The sequence below is a fragment of the Amblyomma mixtum genome, chromosome 4, assembly GCF_055824585.1.
Source record: "Amblyomma mixtum isolate Tamu chromosome 4, ASM5582458v1, whole genome shotgun sequence".
NCBI lineage: Eukaryota > Metazoa > Arthropoda > Arachnida > Ixodida > Ixodidae > Amblyomma > Amblyomma mixtum.
In genome coordinates, this window is record NC_143015.1 from 146,218,725 (window position 1) to 146,239,805 (window position 21,081).

The 21,081-nt window shown below is 44.7% G+C and overlaps 1 pseudogene; it reads right to left on the reverse strand.

The window, feature by feature from the left end:
• Positions 1-2,243: 2,243 nt before the first annotated feature.
• LOC149348662 (uncharacterized protein B0403.1-like) lies at positions 2,244-2,863 on the reverse strand (annotated as a pseudogene).
• Positions 2,864-21,081: the final 18,218 nt, after the last annotated feature.

A 21,081-nucleotide genomic window follows, 5' to 3' on the forward strand; every position in this document is an offset into this window, starting at 1 on the left:
ATGTTATGTCAGACACGGGGTCCCGTAAAAACGTTACACATCATCAGAAAACAAAGAAAAAAAAGACACGTGGAGGAGGAGAGCTGTCGCCCGAAACTGCAGTGCCACAAAGGAAAACGTCTGGTTAATTGTTAATTAATGTTTCAAATACAAAATGTCGGGTAACCAAGTACGACTACCTTTAGTGATGAAGAAACTTTAGCAACACTGAACTTCAGTAAGCACAACGCAGCAAACATCCTGCACCATTACCGGCAGGCAGTGCGTTGCAAGCTTACACTGCGGAACTTTAGACGCACTATCGTTCGCAGAAAAACCTGTTTCAAAACTCCGCGTCCCGATGCCACCCCATGCTGTTCATGGCAACATGGAGCAAAATGCCAGCCATTGTTTGAGTTGGCATGATAAAGCATCCTTCTGCCAATAAAATGAATGCAGGTTTGTCTTAATTATATCTTGCTTTGAGGCGGCTTTAACATCTGCGCAGCTTACAAGCGAATACATGGACATTATGAAATTAATCGTCATCTTGGCAATTGTCCGCACGCTAGTCACAACTATACACGTCTGTGGGGCCTCCAGAAGAATTGCTTATTTCTTCGTTGAGGTCCCTAATGATTCGTGACCTTTCTGTACCACCGGTCGTCTCTGCACGTTTCTTAGAAGCGCTGTTATTGTAATCTGCGCGGTACAGCATTCGTACTTCTTAGCCACAGGTGGGCCTCTGACGTTCAAGATAAATTCCAAAGCTTGGTATAGCAATGAAAAAGAGGCATTTGAGCATAATGCGAAACTCGTTCGACTATGGCCATCGCTGGCACACTTAGCTGTGGTGTACCATATGTACTCGCTCTTGAAAAACTTCTCAAGGCGCATTTTATCTGTGCACTAATAGCCCACTAATAGCCGACATAAAGTTCTGCCATGTTTTCTCAGAATCATTCATGCATCTGGTGACTGTTCATAACAATCAGCATTGTTCGGATTTTATGACAAGCAGCGGAGAGGAGTGTGATGACAACAGCATATTAGAAATAAGGAAACGCATATCACCGATGAAGAATCAGGGATGGTCGCACTCGTTGCTTCTGCTACCCCAGGCTTACGCCTATAGCTTTCTACGGAATCGCTAAAAGGGTGCGAAAAAGATCCTGAGAGGAAACGGTCGCTTGAAAGCCCTGTGTCTAAGCTCCTAAGTTCTATGTAGGCATTCCGTTATATTCTTACTGACAGGTTTGCATTTGAAGAATGCGTTGAAAAGTTTCAATTCGATATGGTCCTACGTAAAAGCTTCAGTAGGTTGAATACTCGCAGCTTTCTGTAAAGTGTGGTGTGCCTTTGTTCCTCAGATTGAAATGTATTCACAACTGCTCCTGTCAGAAATAGGGCGCTTGGTAGCATTAGCTGGCAAATGTAGTAATTATTATATTTCAAAGGAGTTACTTCCCGAACGCGAGTTCATTATATTCGTAAGGAGACATTTTTCACGTGTAATTATGTCAGCTTTTTCTATATTTCTACAGTAATTTGACTCTTCAAAAAAAGCACGATACACTGACGCGGCAAACCCTCGCGTTTTAATATTGCACTTTGCAGCAATTGGGCAGTGTTGTACATCAAAGCAGGCTATAAGAGTAGAGAACAGAACAGGCAACAAATTACCTCTCTTATACCCCTGTCAAGCGCGCAAAATGTGTCACTTGCTAAAAGAGCACTCTAGCACAGCTAAACTGCGTAACATAAGTGCACTCGTCAAAGTGCGCACTCCTGTTGGAGTGCGTTTACAGAACGCACTTTGAGGGCTGAGTGCGTCGCCTCGCCAGCAGCGACTTCAAAGGCACAATATGCATAGTGCATAAAAAGTACTTACAACCTTATTTTACATGCTATCACACTGTTTTTAGAAAAAAAACCTTCCGTTAAGGCTACAAGCGAAGCAACAAAACGAAGGAACGAGATCAGATGCAACATCGCCGCCCGCCGCCATCTTCTTTGTTGCCGAAGTTTTTTTTTTATTCAAATACCCTAAAGGCCCTTTACAGGCATTACATAGGGGGTTAAAGAAAAACAATAAAGCAATCGTATTACATAACACAGTGAAAAATATCACAAAGCATAAACAAACATGAGCTCTGATAAATAGGGAAGACGACAGGATAAATAAAGTATTTTAAAACACGCACACACGTGGACCACATTGTTAAATAGAATCTAAAAAAGAATACACTTCTGATAATATTTCATTAAGGGCCAGCAAAGAGTAAGCTCTTCAGTTTGTTAAGAAATGCGTCGTAATTGTTTTCGAGAACAATTTCTGCAGGTAGTTTATTCCAGTGATAGATGGCAAGGAACAATGACGCATAAGTTCAGTGTGAGCTATCTGGGGTTGCACTTTGAAGCAGTGGTCTAATCGGGGGAAAATGCGATGTGCTGGTTTGATATGAGAATCTGTGAATGGCGAGTGATTGTGATACATCTTGTGAAAGGGACATAGCAGGGTTACAAGTCTTCGCTTTCCAAGAGAGCTTAAATTTAGAGATGATTTGATATCTGTGATGCTGGAGTAGCGCGCGTATTTCCTTGTGATAAACCTAGCAGCCTTATTTTGAAGTGATTCCAGTTTATCCGCAAGATAAGCTTGATGTGGGTTCCAGATGAAAGCGGCATATTCTAGTTGTGATCTGACTAAAGTTGTGTATGCTAAAAGTTTGGTCGCCTGATTTGCAAAGTACAAGCTACGCCTAATGAAACCCAGGGTTTTGTATGCTTTAGTGGTGACATATTCAATGTGTTTGTGCCATGTTAAATCAGAAGAAATGTAGACACCTAGGTATTTGATTGCAGGAACTTTTTCAATGGCCATGTTACCGATAGAATAAAAGATGGGTTCAGGGACTCTAGCCGTCGTAAATGTTACAAGTTTCGTTTTCGAAACGTTTATTTCCATATGCCATTGTTCGCACCACTTAGCTATTTCATCAAGATCTGATTGCAAAGCATTAGTGTCATGAGAGTCAGTAATCTTTCTGTAAATAACACAGTCGTCCGCAAATAGCCTAATTGTAGAAGTGAGGTTGCTGCTTATGTCGTTGATGTAAATAAGGAAGAGGATTGGCCCGAGCACCGAGCCCTGGGGCACACCAGACTTTACATGGGTTAGTGCGGAGCAAAATTCATTGGCAGACACGAACTGCTGTCTTTTAGATAAAAAGTTAACAACCCAGTTCAAAACATTGCTGTTTATGTTAAGATTTTTAAGTTTAAATATAAGACGATTATGAGCAACTTTGTCGAACGCTTTTGCAAAATCAATGAATACGGCATCAATCCTCATTAAATGATGTACAGCGTCGTGCAGGTCGGCCACGAGCTCGAATAACTGTGACTCGCAGGAACGGCCACGCAAGAATCCATGTTGGTTGACAAAAAAAAAGTTCTGCTGACTGAGGTAGTTCATTATTGCTGATGATATGATATGTTCCAGAATTTTGCATGGTATGCTTGTTAATGAGATGGGCCTGTAATTTGAAAGGCTAGAAGAATCTCCAGATTTAAATATAGGTATAATGCGTGCGATTTTCCAAGCATCGGGCACAATTCCTGTATCAATGGACTGCTGAAAAATTGGGACGAGTATGGAAGCTATCACTGATTTCGTTAACTTGAGCAGTTTTGGCCATATGTCATCCGGTCCGGGGGCTGAATTACTCGGCAAACGATCAATAGCTTGCTCAATGCCTTCCTGCGTAATTAGGATGTCATTCATGACCGCGTTTATACTCACAGCATTAAAACATGTGGGAAGTGGTGTTTCGTTAGTAAACACCGAGCTAAAAAATAGGTTGAATTCGGTGGCAACCTAGGACGGCTGAATAAAATCACCGTCTTTTACTATTGTTATCAGACTAGATGAAGGAGGCTTAGACTACTTTCCAAAATTTTTGAGTATTGGTTTTAAGCAAAGTTGATATGTCATGATTAAAAAATTTATCTTTGGCTCGCTTAATTTCTGCTTGGCATATTCTCGACTGCGCACGGTATTTATTCCAGTAATCCTCAGATGTCGAAAGTTTTGCCTGAGTGTAAAGGCGCTTTTTTTTCCTGATGCATCGTTTGACGTTGGAAGTGAACCATAGGCTCTGTGATGACGTTGTGAGCGTGATTTTTGGAATGTGTCTTTCTTTTAATTTTTTCAGTTTAGCGCTTAGAATATTCCAGTTGTCATTTGGACAGCGGCTTGATATTGATTCCAGGAACTGCTCACTGAACAATGACAATTCACTAACCAATCCCTCAACATTCGCCCGTGCGTAATTGTAAATAGTTTTCCTAGGAATTTCCGGCTTCTTTTTTTCTAATGTGTATTCGCAGTGAAGAGCATTGTGATCACTGACACATTCCAAAACATTCACAGTCATTTGTTCAGGTTGCGTTGTCAATACAAGATCTAGGACCGAGTCGCCACGTGTCGGAGCAGAGACAATCTGTGACAAACTGAACTGGGAAATCAAACAAAGGAATTCTTTACATTCACTTTTCCTTGCAGTGCCTTCGGATGTGTACGTCCGCCAATTTATACCTGGGTAGTTGAAATCGCCGGCAAGGATTGTTTCTGAGGTCGGATATTTGTCGTGTATAAAACTCAATGATTCATTGAGGTCCCTAAGGAACTCAGCAGGTTAATCCGGCGGACGGTAGCAAACACCGATGATGCAAGTAACAAAATCACGCAGTCGCAATGCAATCCACAAGATTTCAATACATGATGGGCTGCTTAGCAAGGTGGCTTGGAAAGTAGTTTTCACGGCAATTAAAATTCCACCACCACGTGAGGTACACCTGTCTTTCCTAAACACAGAGAAGTTACGAGACAAGCAAAGTTCGCTATTGTCGATATCAGGGTGCAACCACGTTTCGGTTCCCAGCACTATATCAGCTTCACAGCATTCAATGAGTGCGTTGAGGGTGTCTTGCTTGCTGAGCAAACTCCGAAAGTTACACACGATTAATGAAAGATTTTTATCTGCATCATATTTCTTGCGTCAGTCTGAACTAGCAGCCGCCTCGTGTCCTGGAAGAAGAATAACTTGCTCAGTTGCAGCATCGAAGGCATATATTTTTTTATTGAAAACAAGTTTATCGAATAGCAGTTTGTAGTTTTCGTCGTCACTGCGTGCAAAATCTCTGAGTTTTTTCCTAATCAGTTGAATTCGAGGTGAGAAGTCTTCCTCGATCCAGACACGAGGCGAGTCCAAGTCCTTTAATTTAAAGGCATTTTTCAAAACAGTGCTCTTATCCTTAAAGTTCAGAAACTTCACAACAATAGGGCGCACATAGTCTGTTTTTTTCCGGCCCACTCGGTGAGCGCGTTCGATTTCACCTGTTTGGACATCAAGGTTTTTTGCCACAAATTCGCTGACCAATTTCTCTGTGTCTTTCCATTTCTCTGCTTCCTGTTCAGGGATACCCTTAAAGATTAGATTGTTTCGCCGCATTCGGTTGTTCAAGTCATCAACGACTAGGCTTGCATGTTCAGCCTGTTTCTTTTCAATAGTTTTCAGTTGAGCGTGCGATTCTTTAAGAGTGGTATTCACACTGGTGACGTCGTCGTGCAAGTTATCCACGCCATCAAATCTGTTTTCTATGTTGGAAAGACGCCTTTTGATCTCTGTTACGTTCGTCTGAATATCCTTGATCTTACTAGACATGTCCTTGTGGAATTTTTCATTCGACAGTGCTAGCTCTTTAACGAGAGTAATGATTTGGTCAGACTTGTCCGGGCCTGGGTTCGTCTCAACGTCACCAGCGCAAATAAGTAAGTGCGCGACACAGAACAAGACCACAAGTAGTCGCCCTGCCCGACGCCAGCATCCAGTAAATGCACTTGGTTGCATCCATAAGGGTGAATGATGCTCGTTAGATTTACTATGCACAACAAAATGACCGATTCTGGCACGGTACGTGCACAAGTCAATCCCCATACTGGAACAAAAACACTACTTGAAAACACTATTTGGGATTTGCAGCCAATGGACAGTACCAACAATGAAACCAAATGTCAGATTTATACACTCACCTACAAAACACAGAGCGGTCCGTGAACACACAGTACTCGGCTGCAAATCCCACGCGGTGATGGCTGCGGTGGCTATTTGTAGGTGACTCAGAGGGCGTTCCAGTCGATGACGTGCAGCTTGCGCAGTAGTAGTTTTGGATAGTCTTGGCTATTCTTTTAGTTCTTTTTTTTTCATCGTTAAAATCTGTTGAACCTCGTTTTATTTGCGCTGTCAAGTTAAGCAGTCAATTATTATGAGTCCTTTTTCTTTCCATCGACGCCTTCAAAAATCCGCTGATTTTCTGTCACCAATTTTTTTTTTTGCTACGAGTGCCTTTTTCTTTCGCATTTAGCACCGCGTAGCCCAGAGTGTCACCCGGGATGCCGAAGAGCACTCCCCGTAAGTGCACTTAACTTGTGCGCTTGACAGGGGTATTAAATATCCTCCATATTACACGCCTAGTTCAGGTTGCTACAGTTTGCATCAATTCGTCTTGCGGCTGAAGTGTGTAGAAAATGTTTGCATTTATTCCAGTCGCCAGATTTTTTCGCAACCGTCACTTCTTTGTTACTCTTTGGATAAATTTACACAGCATATCAGACACCATATATTATGTGTTGCGCATTTCTGTTCATAATAAGGCCTTTTTAAAGATTCTTTAGAATGACATCAAAACATATGCCAGTCGTATTCCGCGAGAAACAATGACCCTGTCCACAGATATCTCGCTCGATGTATGCCCTCCTGATGCTACTTAAGAACAGCAGCGTCACAGAATGGAAGAGTCCATTTCCATTCACCGCTCAGCTCAGGCCTCATCAGTTTTCGGCTCTCTTTTCTTCATATTTACTGTTATGACGCGCACGTACGGCACAAGAAACTTCAGCACCAGAATAGGACATCAGACAGTTGCAACCGAGTCGGACATCAAGATATGCCACTTCAACAATGAATCCCTGCCTGTTGTTGCTGAAAAAGCTTTACATAATAATTTCCCGAAGTGACATAATATTCTCGCAGCATAAATCATTTCAGAATGAACAAAAGGCCCAGTTTAATACTGGCACTTTTAATCTTCACATTTTTTTTTACTTTAAGATGAAAAATAAACGTTAATTGCCTATTTCAATAACCATGCATGTCGAGCTGCACTTTCTCCCTTCCAATCTCGGTTTTGATGCCCTTATGAAACATTTTAGTTATTCACAAAATTCACTGTATTGTATATTATTTCTACTGACAAAAATATCTGACGCCCAGGTAAAAGGCACAGTGAGAAGAAATACTAGTGTCCTCAACCCCTAGAGAGTTGAGCATGCCAGGGTTATTAACGTCCAACGCACACCATTCTAGCGACAGGTTATATAGCTTTGGCACATGCAAAGCACACGGGGAAATCTAAAGCAGTTAAAAGGTAGGAAATGGACTATCATTATTCAGTGCTTTGTTTCTCGAAACAGGGCAGAAGAATTGCAGAAAAAATAAATGGGAGGAAATTTTTGCAACTAAAGTGTTGACAGGCGAAAGCTCAGGACACTATGCCGTTACGACTTCCGGTGGGTGTGATGTCATACCGTTCCCGTGGCAATATCGATACCCAAATTATACATCTCTCGGGGATCTTAAATGTTAATTACGCTTAATTACACATTTTTTTCATCTAACTTTACACAAATCCGATGCTTTTTCGACAGTTCTGTGATAATTTTCACTACACCGAGACGACTTCCGGTGGATGTGACGTCACATCGTTCCAGTGGCTACGTCGACGTCTGCGCTATTTCGATGCAATTTTGACATTTTGCCTATAATTAATGAACTAATTAATGTACAGTTGTCAAACTTCGTTTCTAGATTTATTTTTTTCTCCTCTATCTGAAGCAACCATTGGTTTTCTTCTATCTTTTCTAGTTCCCGAATTAAACACGTGTGACATGTTTTGTTAACGGAGGACAGTATGAGCCATTAAAGACTTTCGCCTAAGTCAAACACTGTAGACGCCGGCATGTGTCAGGTCATAGCCCAGCGATCTAACACTGCTCCGCCAGTTTGAAGGGGTCTTATAATCGAAACTTTTCCTCGAAGCATTCTTTTTACAGAAAAAAACACTGCGAAGCAAGTGGACTAGACTGGTGCCCCGAATTCCTCGTAATGAGTAGCCAAGCTGTTATGAACAGCTCGACACAGATAGGACGCAGTGGGTCGGAGCCATTGCCGGTCTCTAGTGTCTTAGGTTGCCACAAAGCCTGGGAAAGTAATGTGCAAATATATGTGTGAGGATGGAGGGCGTGGGTCACCAGCATGGTACATGTTTGAGCGTGTTACTGTCCTGTCGATGTGCAATTGATTAGTCTGCAAGTGATATTACTTCCTCTACATAAAAGAGAAGTTTTCTTCTTTAGAAATACACATGGACAATAAGTCACTGGTACTAGGCATTTCATTTCAAATATTCGAAACAAGGAAGGACCTGTATGAAGCCTAATAATGGGCATAAAATTACAAATGGTAGTGAGTTTTCCGGCGACAAAATGAAAGGCTTGATTACAATGCCCGCAAGTAATGAACAGTATACTGTTTAAGCACCTACGCGGGTTGGAACGTGCCTGCGTGGGTGGGTTGGGACGTTGGTTGGAACTTTGCTGACAGCGTTTCATAAAAACAAAAACTCTATTTTATATTCTACGGCGGTGTAGGTGGCATACTGGATCGATGCCAGAGTGCCAGTTGATTCACTTGGCGTATTTCTTACAGAACACTGCGTCTCCAGACGCAGATTAATTCCTAGTGGCCAATCTAAAATGCTTCGGCGTCCCTGTGCAGTGCTTGGTTGTAAAGACGGAGGCTTATGGATGAGAACGTGAGTTCTTTACTGCCGTGAGCAGATAAACTCGGGAGAGCATGTTGGTGTTTTCTGAAGTTGCTCCAGAAGACAAGTTAAAGTGAATTTTTTTACCTGCGACTAGATATTTCGGCCAGTTTTGATCCCCCATTTAATTATGGTACCTAGGACTGATCTTATTGTGTTTCTGAAGTTTCAAAATTCGTGTTATGTTGCCGAATTGAAAGATTTATTCGATACGTCATTAGATGGACCATTTTAAGATAACAGTTAAACTGAGGGCCCTGATGGCACAAGCTAATAATCAGTTTTCTAGTGTTTTGGCAGCTCGGGGCTTCTGTATTCGCAACAAACAGGCAGTAGTCATCTTCGTCCGTGGGTGGAGCTGTCGGCGCGGAGTCGTCGAGCGCTGCTCCGTCATAGAGAAAGAAGAAGTAAAGAGAGGAGACTCGACAGAAACTAGCATCAGGAAGTACGTCACGCTACGCAAGCGTCTAGAATTCTCACCGAACGCCAGGGGACGCAAACGTGAAAATAAATGTTCTTATATTAAAGGACACAAACTTTTTGTGGCTGAATAGTTAAGTTATCCTTCAGCGCCACTGTTTTAAAATATATGTGAAGAGGCAATTTATTGAAAAATGTTCCGAAGTTTTTTTTCCGACCGCCGTCTGCACTGTCATTTGGACGCGATTTTGGGCGTCGGCTGCGTCGGTGTTGCTGTGCTGCAGAAGCGACTTTCGTCTTGTTGGACAGCAGGTGAGACACATTTATTACACAAATTATGCTTGAAAACGCTGACATAAAGAGTCAGCACAAGTAACTGTTGCGTTTTTACATCGCAGTGAGCTGTTAATATACGGCATAAGACGCGCGATGGCCGTGTGGGTGGTCTGTTTACAAAAGTAAGGGAGTGATATGAGAGAGGCATAGCACGAATGAATACAGCATAGACTCATTGCGCGGTGCAGTTTTAGGCCATATTGCTGCGCAGTCTTGAAACCTTGGGCTTTATTACTGTGACAAATGTGATCATATTGTTTTCATCGCGGTGAAGCGCATTGTGCATTGCACTCCCTATTCCCGTGTCCTTGCGCAGGCGCGGCGTGGCGCGTATTTCAAATACTGCAAGGGCTCGTATTTGTACGTTTCGCTATATGTTAACTGCGCCTGCGTTCAGCTCCTATTTAGACTCAAAGTGTACTGCGTGTACTTCTGTGGCAGCGATATTGTACTGTGGCGCGATTTGCTGTTACATTGAAAACAGTTTTTAGCATAGTTATGACTTGCTATGTTGTTTTGATTATTCAGAATAACACATGCCTGCACTAACATCCTTCAGAACACGCTTCCATGCCGTCCGGTGGCCCTTCCTACGGCAGCTACTTCTCTGTGTCATGGTGCCAGAACAACGGCACAACACACAAGAAGCCAGGAACTAGTTTCTTCCGTATAGCACGCGACAGCAGGTGCGTTGAGTTTCCTTGTGTTTTGGATTCTTTTATGCTTACTATTTGCGCAGTAGGGGTGAAAACAAAAATCGTTTATTCCAATTTTTAACGCTAGCTTCATAATAGGAAGGCTTGGGCAAAACGGCTTCTTCATTTGAGTTTAAAGTATAATAAATTATTACCACTACGGGTTAGTAAATATTGTAGCGATTATCTGATATTGCTTGCAGTAGCGGAGTGACTAAACATTTTTTATTTTAGATAATCTGTAAAAAAAGCGGCAAAAAAGGATTTGTAATCAGGGCTCTGAACAGTATTGGCTGTGTCTGATACGTATTATTTCAATCGGCGTAGTTGTTAATTCAAGACCCCCTCAAGAAAGCAAAGTTATGCTTTTTGGTCAGTGCCTGTCATAAGCTTGGTGCGGACCCTGCCTCTGGTACAAAGATCTTGTGGTACCAAGTGTAAGAATATCATTCAAGCAATTACGCTTACACTAGGTACATCATCGCCATTGCAGGATGACAACATGGGTGCAGTACACTGGAGAGACGACCGTCTCAGAAGGCCGGCCAGCTTACTGTATGCCACATAAAGTGATTACAGTGACCATTTCACTGCGAAAGATTTCATGAACCCTGGCCACACAAAGCTCACAAAGCTGGCCGTGCCTAGTGTCTACCGTGACTACCTATCTACTTTCTTCTGTCTTCTCTGCTAATACTTTCAGATTTGCCCACATTAAGGAACGGGGTTGTATTTCCATCTCACCTTTCTCGACCATGCTGGCCTCGGTTCGTGTGCAGGCTTTATGTGCTCACTGTTTATATTGCCTTGGAATAAACAGTTTTCTCGACACTCCGTCTGTTTACTGAATACTGCATGTTGATTTACAACTTGCTCCGAACAGGAGACAAGCCCGCCAGACAGAGCCCTTGTTGATTTATGAATCCAAAGCTGCCTGTTTTATAGTTCTGTTGTCTGTACAACTTACCGTCAAATAATTTCAGTACGACGCAATTCGCACAAGGGATTAAGCGAGACATTCTGTCCCTCTTCGGCCACAACCAAACTTGGGTAACGCGCAAGCAATTCGAAATTCGCGCCAGTGAAACCGAAGCCGGAAGTCTGGGCCTGTTGCTCTCACCAACCGCTAGGTGCGCTACAATCGATTGGGCCGCTGGGGTCTATGGGAGTGTACTCTCTTATTCGTTTTCTCTAAAAAATATATCTCAAAAGAGCACAAAAGAAAACCTCATATTCGTGTTCACATGCAAAACGTAACAAGTAACAAGTAACATGCAAAACATCTGCAGCTCAGTATGAAAGTGGTGTACGTTGTGTCAACGCACATGAAGTTGTGGGTACTTCGCACAAAGGAATCAGCCTTTTGTGTGGCAATACCGTGAGCACCCGTAGTAAGGACCCCATTTCGAGTACACTACAGAACACGAAAATGAAACAGGGACGTCCAAGTTACCTGCCAAGGACGAATATCAATGAGACATAGGCAGTCCAGAAGTATGTCAATGGAACTGGAGTCACTCCTCTGAAGTTGCTTCCTCAGAGTTTTCTGCTGCTTCCATAATGTGTCGTGCCTCCACAGTGCAACTTGAAGACAATTTTCCTTCTTCGGGGTAGAGATACCGTTAGCCAATCTCTGAGAAAGCTTTGTATGTGGTGTGTTGCTGGCCAAATGAAGTATGCGCGCTTTATATTGTTCCAGTTTAGAATGCAACGCAGGTAAAGGATGCCATTATTCTTTGGTAACCTCTTCCATAACTTTTAGAATGTGTTTTGTCAATCCAGCATCAGTAAATATTAACATCCTATGTTAAGAGAACATAAAACTGTGGATCTGCAGGTGGGTAAGCTATAAAGTGAAGGGTGCACACTCTTGTTACAGCAGTTCGCAAGTAATAGTTTACAGGAGGAAAACTAGTTCACGTTGAACTGGCAAACATCGATAAGCTAAAGTTACTCCAAATGCGTAAACAAAATAGGACAAATTTAATGCCTCGTATGCGAAACTTGCGCGAAGAGGCAATTGTCTATCCTAACAAGAAGGGCTTCACTAATGCTTTACATATGCAACATTTACCTGTGCCTCTATTGAATCGGCCCGCATTTTCATGTGTAACCATTCACCAACTTTTAGAAAACCTTTGAGTGTAGACCCTGAGACTCGGCAACTTACGCTGCATAGGTAGAAATCTCCTGAGCAGCACAACTCTTAATAAAAATGACTGCCGATTATGGCTGGTTAAGCCAAATTTGAATGTAAGGCAATAGCGCTTCGCTCTCAGCTCGAGGGTCGGTTTTCTATGTGAGCAGGCTTCACGCAAAGATCGGCGAGATCGGACCTATGCTCCCTCTTTGAGTATGACGCTATAGTGTTAATGGTCTGATGCCCATATACGCGGAGTTGGTCATTTCCTACTTAAGATTCGTGGGTCGTTGGGAGTTGTGATGACAGTCCTGGTATAGTTGCGAGTGATGAGTTTCCTCACAGACCGGTAGGCACGTTGTGGGGACGTGAAAAAGTCAGGTGACCTAATTGGACCACTTCTGCCACCTAGGGAGTAACTTATGAGAAGGGTTTGGACAAACAAACATAGGCGAAATCCGAGATTGTGGGTTACAGTGCTTCTGCACTAAAGAGAACAAAGCTCGGAGGCAGACCAAATCTTTTCTTCAATCTTTGCTAGGCTGCCTAACCACTTTATTGTCGTTGTGAACGCAGAATATGACTCAGTTTCACAGAATTAAAAGTTGTCTTTCTTCTTACGTTTGCACATACGATCGCCTCATCGCTTGATTTCTTGACCAGCGGCGCGGAAATCAAACCGCTAGTAAGGTAGGCACCCGCCTTCGATGAGCATATGGCAAAATAAGCGCGACCAACCTTCTCAGGCTGCAGTCTAAAAACAATGGCCGTTATCGCACTGATAGACAGCAGCATGGCCATAACGCAGTTGTCAGCTGTGCCCAAGCGGTCTCGTCAGCACCACAGGATTTTAAAGCTGATTCTATTTAAGGGCGGAAACAGCTAGGTTCACGTTTCGCTACTGCAGTTGAGAAGCTTCAGTAAGAGGTTAGAACACTAGTAAAACGCGAGATGTTTTTGAGAAACAAAATATTATGGTGCCCGCAAACTAGTGGCGACGCTCCCTACCCAGTTAGCATGTACCTGAATTCTGCATCCAGAAGTAAAAATTACAGGGCGTGGTTTACAAGATCTCATGCACCGAATTACACAGTACTTCTCTCCGTAGTAATTTTATTAATTTTAGTATCTTTTGCATAGAAGGGGGCAAAGATTTTGAACTGAAAACTGAAGCAGGATCACAACGAAGTTCCGATCGTGAACTCCGAGTGCCCTTACCAAATAATGCGAAGACACCACCTACTGATTTCGAAGGAGCGAATGCGCTAGGCGGAGCATGATAAGTGCCTTCACAACAATTCTTGGAATTTAGAACGCAGGAAAGCGAATCTAAACATGTGCCCGGGAATTGCCGTACCAAAACTTTACGAGCAGCAAGAGGGCGCCATATCTGCTGCCGGCTGTGGAATGAATGCCGCTGAATGATTGAAGGGGCGCCGAAGCGGTCCCCAAACAATCACACTTACTTATTCCTTGTGCATTCCTGCGTTGCGGTTGAAGTAATCCGGTGCCATTTCCAGTGAACTGAGCAGTTGGATGTTTGAAGCCCATGTGATGTGCGATGTCAGTGGCCGTTAAAGACCCCAGGGGCGCTATGCCGGAAGGCCCGAGTTTGGCGCTCGCCCGAGTTTCATCCGAGTTTGCGATGACGGCAGTCAGTGAACGAAGATAGCGCGGAACGTGCGCAGGCAGCGGACAATAAAATGTAGAGATAAAGCCGCGTAAAGCCGATACAAGCGCACCCTGCGCGCCTGTTTCACACTTCAAACACAATACGCTGCGCAATACCAGGCCGCAGCGCTACCTGAAGTTATCAGCGCCATGTGAGCAATCGCGAAATCGTGACTTCTCTGCTATCTATCAGCACACTCGCCGCTAGCTGTTTGACACGCCTTTTCGGGCGCGTCAAAGGCGTGTCTTCTCTTTCAGCCTCTATCTGTCTCTCCATTTCCGAAGACGAACAGTGCGCACTACGTGCACTCTTGTATCAACCATTTCTCTTCTCTCGAATACGTTAAAAGGCAACAGATAATATTATGAACATTTCGTTCATTTCCAAATTTATTTTAAAATCTGAATCCAATGAAGCGTTGTTGAAAAGCATAGCTTTAGGAATTAACAAAGATTTGACACTTTCTGCTGCTAGTGGCGATAGTGAGGCCATTGCTTGCAGCGTGGCTTGCATACGAACTAGAGCGGCAGCCCACCATGCCGAAAACGAGAGCTCCTGCGCTGACACGCCGCCGGTAGCGCTGCCTTCGACAGGAAAGACTGTGCAACTACTACACGCTAAATCTGTCTTATTTTTCGGCCATTGCGATAATACATTTTATTGTGTCGTATGTCAAAATATAACAGTCATGCATCTTCTGGCTTGCATAATACACAACAGCAAAAAACTGAACTGCATGCACCCCCCGCGTCACTGCTGCTCTCTGCAGTGACCTCAGGTGGAGCTCTCCGCTGCTACGGCCGCTGCCGCATCCCGCTATGGCCAACCATTGCTTTTAGTACGCTCTTGGCGAATCTCAGCGGTAGAAATTGGCCGTGCGAGCGGCTCTGATGCGGTGTGGGAAAAAAATTGCTGTTTGGCTGTATTCAGTGATTCATTACGTATGCCTGTTGTGTGTGACGCCTCTTTAGTGCACTGCGGGTGCGAAGGTCGTGCTACCCAGCAACACAACTCATCCTATGTCATCAGACGCTGACTAAAAGCTGTGAAGGAGGTGGCGCGCGTATCTGCGTAGTATTTGTTTACGTCGCGCACTTCAAGGTTTTGCGGACTGGTTTTGTCACTAACGTCGATCGCCGTTGTATACCACAGTGACATCGCAATAATATCGTTCGGGCAGATGAGGGATCCTGTTTGTAATAATGGAATCGGACTTATAACAGAGAAAGGTGTTACGGTTGTGAAGTACGCAGTGCTTGCGTGCTGGAAATTACAAACTCTTTATTGCACTGGGTCTAGAGCAGCGACCGTTTGTCGATCCCGGATGTGTTTGAGACATTGATGCTGAGCTTTATCACCGATGAAAGCACGGCCAAGCCAAACACCTGTGATGCCATGTTGTTGGAGTAGGACGTGCTCCAAGCACCGTTTCGTCGTCGTGGTCCGTGTTTGACGCCTTGCAAGCAGGTGTGGCGCGCCGTCAGCGTTGTGCTGTCTTACAAGGTTGCAACAGGCTATAGTGTTGTGCAATCTTGGTATGCGAGCGAAGAAATCGGCGGCTGTCCCCACGTTGCGTGTCCTTCGCAGAGGTGCTTAGATTAATCAGCGATGACGTCCGTTTTGCCTGTTATATTTCGATGGTCAATATCGTCAATGTCTCTCAGCAGTCAGCACAGCCGCGCAGCATACCTGTAGCCGGCAGGGATGTTGGGAGTGGCCCACCCATAGCGCGTACGCATATAATTTATGTACGACACGCCGGGGGCGTGAACAATGGTTTTGATTGACAGGTGAACTCGGAGCTAAACTCGTGAACGGTGAAGTGCCCCGAATTCATCTCGGGACTGTCGTGGCGGCAGCAGCAGCAGCCTGGGTCATCGCTTCCTCTGACGGCAAATGTCAGTACGGCCGGCTGGACCCGTTTACTGCCATGGCCGACGACGAATTCCAGCGACATTTTCGCCTTTCCAAAGCATCGGTACGATGGTTGTGTAAAGAGTTAGGCGACGACCCACGCCTGCGGAAAGTGCGTACCAGGCCTTATTCACTTTCGGTCGAAGAGCAAGTCCTCTGCGCCCTCCGGTTGTTCGCGACCGGGAGCTTCGAGGGGAGCGTCGGCGCAGACCGTTTTATTGGACGCCACCAAAGCATTGTGAGCCGCTGCGTGAGGGACGCCTCCGACGCGCTTATCGACGCGGCTGTGCAGAAGCGGTGGCTCGCTTTCCCTACGACTGCGGCCGAGCGTGCGTGGGTTAAGGAGCGTTTGCTTCTGCGCGACGGCATCACAGACGTCGTGGGATGCGTCGACGGGACCTACATTGGCGTAAAGGCTCCTTCGAAGTCCAGTCCTGACGTGGCGAAGGCCAACTGTTTCACGAGGAAGGCACATTATGTATTGAACAGAATGGTTGTAAGAACGCTCTGTTTTTGCTTTCATGCCTGTTACGGTTAATGGAATGTTCTCCCATTTATTAGTGATAGTGGTCCGTGTACTGTGCAGTGTCAGTGGATGTTAAAGGGCAACTCCGGCGATTTTTCGATGTGCATCGATTGAAATGAAATTTTAAGTCTGTTTTCTTTATGATAGTCTGATGCCTCATGTAAAATTTCGCACCTGAAACCGGCGTAGTTTTTCCGCAAGCGAATTTTGAAGACAAGCGCTCCTCGACGCGAGCGGCACCGACTGATCGAGCAACTTCTACAGGCCACCCTGTTCTGTGACGTCACTGGCGGGGCGGCGTGTCAAGCTGGTTGGGCGCGCGCTGGCGCTGGCAGTGCAGGGGAAAACTGAAAATTGGTTTTGAGGAAAGTAAATGACGCAGCAATGAACACCCGAACCGCGACGTAAGGGAGGAGTGAAAGAAGAAAGGAAGAAAGAGGTCCGTAGTGGAGCTCTCCGGAATTATTTCGACCACCTGTGCAATTTCGCGCCATCTCAACGTGCTTGATGTGATGTGTACGCCAGAGAGATGGGTCACGGCAACTTCTGTTGTGCTGTGGGGTGCACAAATTCTTGATCTGTGACAACGGGCGTGATCTAGCGTAGGTTTCCTAGCGGTAAGAACCTTCGCGATAAGTTGGTGAGAGCTGTCCGCCGTGTAAACTGGTCTCCGAGGAAGCATACACGCTTGTGCTCGCGCCAGATTGCTATGAAGACAGCGTGTACTTCAAAGAGAGCTTTGGACTCGCTAAGGCTTCGTTCAACTGGCGCTTGAAGGCATATTCTGTGCCAACGTTATTCTAGTACAACCGTCTATCGCAGCGGCCAGCTGAACGAAGCGCGGCCGTCAAGAAGCGGTATGTTGGATTGTAGAACTGTAGCTGGCGTGAACTCACTTCGAAAAGCTCGCCGTCGAGATAAAGCTTCGCAGAGAGGACTGTTGGTGATGCATGCCCCTGTAAGGACGTTGTGCACCGCGGCAACGTTCCGGCAGCAGATTCTTTCATCAGGCTGGGTCGGCCGGCACTGGCCACACGAACAGCTGTCGGCGGGTGCATCTCATTAACTTTTGTTCTGACGACTCTGTCACAAATGCATGCACGAGAAATGACTCAAGTAGTCACTTCTCCGAGTTCAGACCGTCTCCGTGCTGCAGGTGACGCGGCCTGTGGTGTGATTCGGCTGGCTCGCTCGGCGGTGGATCATACCTAAAAGGCGACTCGTCCAGTCCAAAATCGTCGAATGAGTCGTCTTATAAAGACTCGCTGGTCTCGGAAAAGCTGTCCTCCGCGCTTTCAGTCATGTCGACAGCGCGGCTCAGGGTAGTTGTGATATCTTCGGGGGCTTCACAGCGCGGCGAACCCGCTCGTGACGTCACAGTCAATACCGCACGAAGGCACCTCCCCGGTTTCGGTTTTGCGGTTTCGGTTTCGAGTTTTGCGTTTTTTGCTGTTTAAAAATTATTTTACGGTTGCCTTTGAAAACCTTGTATCGTACACATTACAGGAGGTTCCTAGGAACACAAAACAGCCATTAACTTAAAATGGCTGAAAAATCGCCGGAGTTGCCCTTTAAGGAACCCCATATGGTTGAAGTTATTGGCAGCCCTTCACCATGGCATGGCAGTTACTTTGGGGTATTAAACCTCAAAAACCGCATCCGTTTATCAGTAACTGAGCAGTTTTACACACAGTGTAGATAATTTTTTGTTTTACGTCATGTTTTTGCATGTAATAAGTGCATGGAGTTTGCCAGCTATTTCATGCATGCATTTTAATGGGTTCTTAAACGGTAGCATTTGTGTCACTTGGCAGATTGCATTCTTATGCAATATTCATGGTCGCAATAAATGTTTCACTTTGGCTGAAGTGGAAAAGCTCCTGCCGGAAGCACTGGCGTCTGTAAGCCAGGAAAACTGGCCAAACTGTTGTGTTCATGTGGAGCAAGTTGAGGCTGAAGCATGGCACCGTGATATGATTGTTGACGCTGAAATTGAACCGGTTGTCTTGAGCATTTCTGACTCGTGCAACTCCTCCTCTGATGAGTCGAGCACTGATTGCAGTGATGATGATTTGAGTGGCATCGAGGAACTTGTCTGACTTCGAATTGATGTGTAATACACATGCTACCGAGGAAAGAGAGAGAACTCATCGGCTTGCTGTTCAAGGTTCAAGGTTCGTTTATTGCATGTTTATGGTACAAGAATAAAAAAAACACTGGCAATACAGAAGGAGGTCCCAAAGTCAGAGACTTTGGAAGGGACCTCCTATGAAAACAATTGTAAGAATGAATATAGGGCAGCAGATTCCAAAAAGTTGGAACATTCACAAACCCCTAGGCATTGTCCACATTTTGTGTGTGAGGGTGGGGAATGGTATGTATGGGTGGCTGATCTTCATGTCCTGAAAAGGGATTCCTGGTTTGGTGTTGTCTTGCATTACTGCCAATCTCTGGTCGTTTTGACATGTTATGCAGGGCCAGTGTTGAGGTAGCCAGTACTGTATGTTTTGTCCTTAATTTTTCGGAGGTGTGAATGATTTCAAGCTGGCTCTTGCTCAGTTGAGTGTGAATTTGTTTCCAGTCACGTCTTTGTTAGTACATTGGTCAGGCTTTCGTTTTGTCAAATAGTGCTGTTCGATGGCTCCACATTTTTTTTTCAGTTTTGGAGGACTTGACTGATTGTGTGTTGGTGTACATCCACCGCACGTGTCCTTTAATTTGTATGCACTGTGATCCATGCCACTGGCTGTTTCCAGAATAAACCATTTCTCGCAAACACTGCGGGTCAGCATTTTTTATTGTCGTGTCTCATATATTGTTTGCTCTTTCGAAATATTTTTTCCTAGCGTTGTACAACATTTTCTGCATTCTTACGTGACGCTCCCACAGCTTGGAACTCTTTTTACCTGGCTGCATGAAAATCCTGCCTGAGCAGCTTCTGCTCTTCTAGGAGAGCAGGGAAATCGAGCCAAGCTGACTCTTGAGGCAGTACTATTTTCTGTCACTGTGGGAATCAACACTGCGTTCAAAATTTAACACTTAACACGGGAAAACAGGCCATATCGAGGTGGTGTATGCATAATGTATGGTGTATATGGTATGCATCAAATGAACAGATGCTTGCTGTTCATTTCAGAACACGGCATAATATTCAAGCGATTCTGAACAAAACGAGTTTTCTCATTCAAGTCACGCGAGATTCAACTTGCGATGAAAAAAAAAAATGTGCGAAAAAAAAGTTTCACCATGCGGGATTTGAACCCACGCACTCCCATTGCCTGTCGACTTTCCGGAGCGACGCGTTAGACCACACGGCCACAAAACAGCGCGGAGTGATACACCTCTCTTTATTTTTTTTTGCGGACTACTTCCGTAGCCTTCACAGTTGCACATGATGTAGCGTTGGTAGCGTTCCCTCGCGGTACAACGCAAAATTTAACAATGCATGAATCACTCTAACGCGCTTTAAATCCAAATCTTGCACACTATATAATGCTTATAAAGATGTTCTAAGTGCATTATAAAATTCAACAAGCCTCGTTTGTCGAATTGCACACGCAATGCACTTGGTGGAGCGACAGACAAATGAAAAGTGCACCGGCGGTTGGCTCACGTGACCCGTTCTTTGTGCACCGCCCAAGAAGCCCATGAGGTGGCGCCGATGGAATGATAAAGCACGGAATATATCCAGATAACCCAAATGAAGCTGGAGGCGTGACGAGAGTGGGATTTTGTCTTGCTACCATTAGTTCACTCATCTGAGGGCGTCGCCAGAACTCGGGAAGATTCCGAGTTTGAGCAAACTCGGGCCTTCCAGCATAGCGCCCCAGGTGGCCGAAATTTCCGGAACCCTCCACTATGGCGTCTCTTGTAGCCTGAGACGCTTTGGACGTTAAACCCCATAAACTAAATTAAACTGAAAGAGTAATGGAATAAAAGAAATGTCACTTCAGCCATCCGAAGCAAGCTTTTGGAAACCAAAACACTTATTGCTCTCAGAGACCTATAAGCTCCACGACAGTTGGCCGCTTTTGACGGGGCCGCTATAAGGATTAATCTACTTTTCATTAGGGGTGACTCGGCTGCGATAACTTTAAGGTACAGAACACAAGATCGTGGGTTTTATGCCGGCCGCAACGCCTACTTTTTCGTAAGCAGCATAAGTTGTCGTGAATTAAGATTCCAGTAAATGCCAGAACTCAGTTTGTCAAAACGAAAGCGGAGCTCACGTAATAAAAGTGCTCTCTTCAAAACTATGGGTGTGTACTTTTTGCTCTACACAAAGGAGTTAAATATATAATTTTTGGTGTCTATTTATTTCACGTCACTTTGTACCGCCCATTCTGGGTGAAGCAGAATTAATATTTTAATGTCTGTTTTAACGTAACAGAAGACAGACCCTAAGTTCTCCTACAGTTTCGCAAAAGTAGCTTGTATTAGTGAAGTAGCGCTA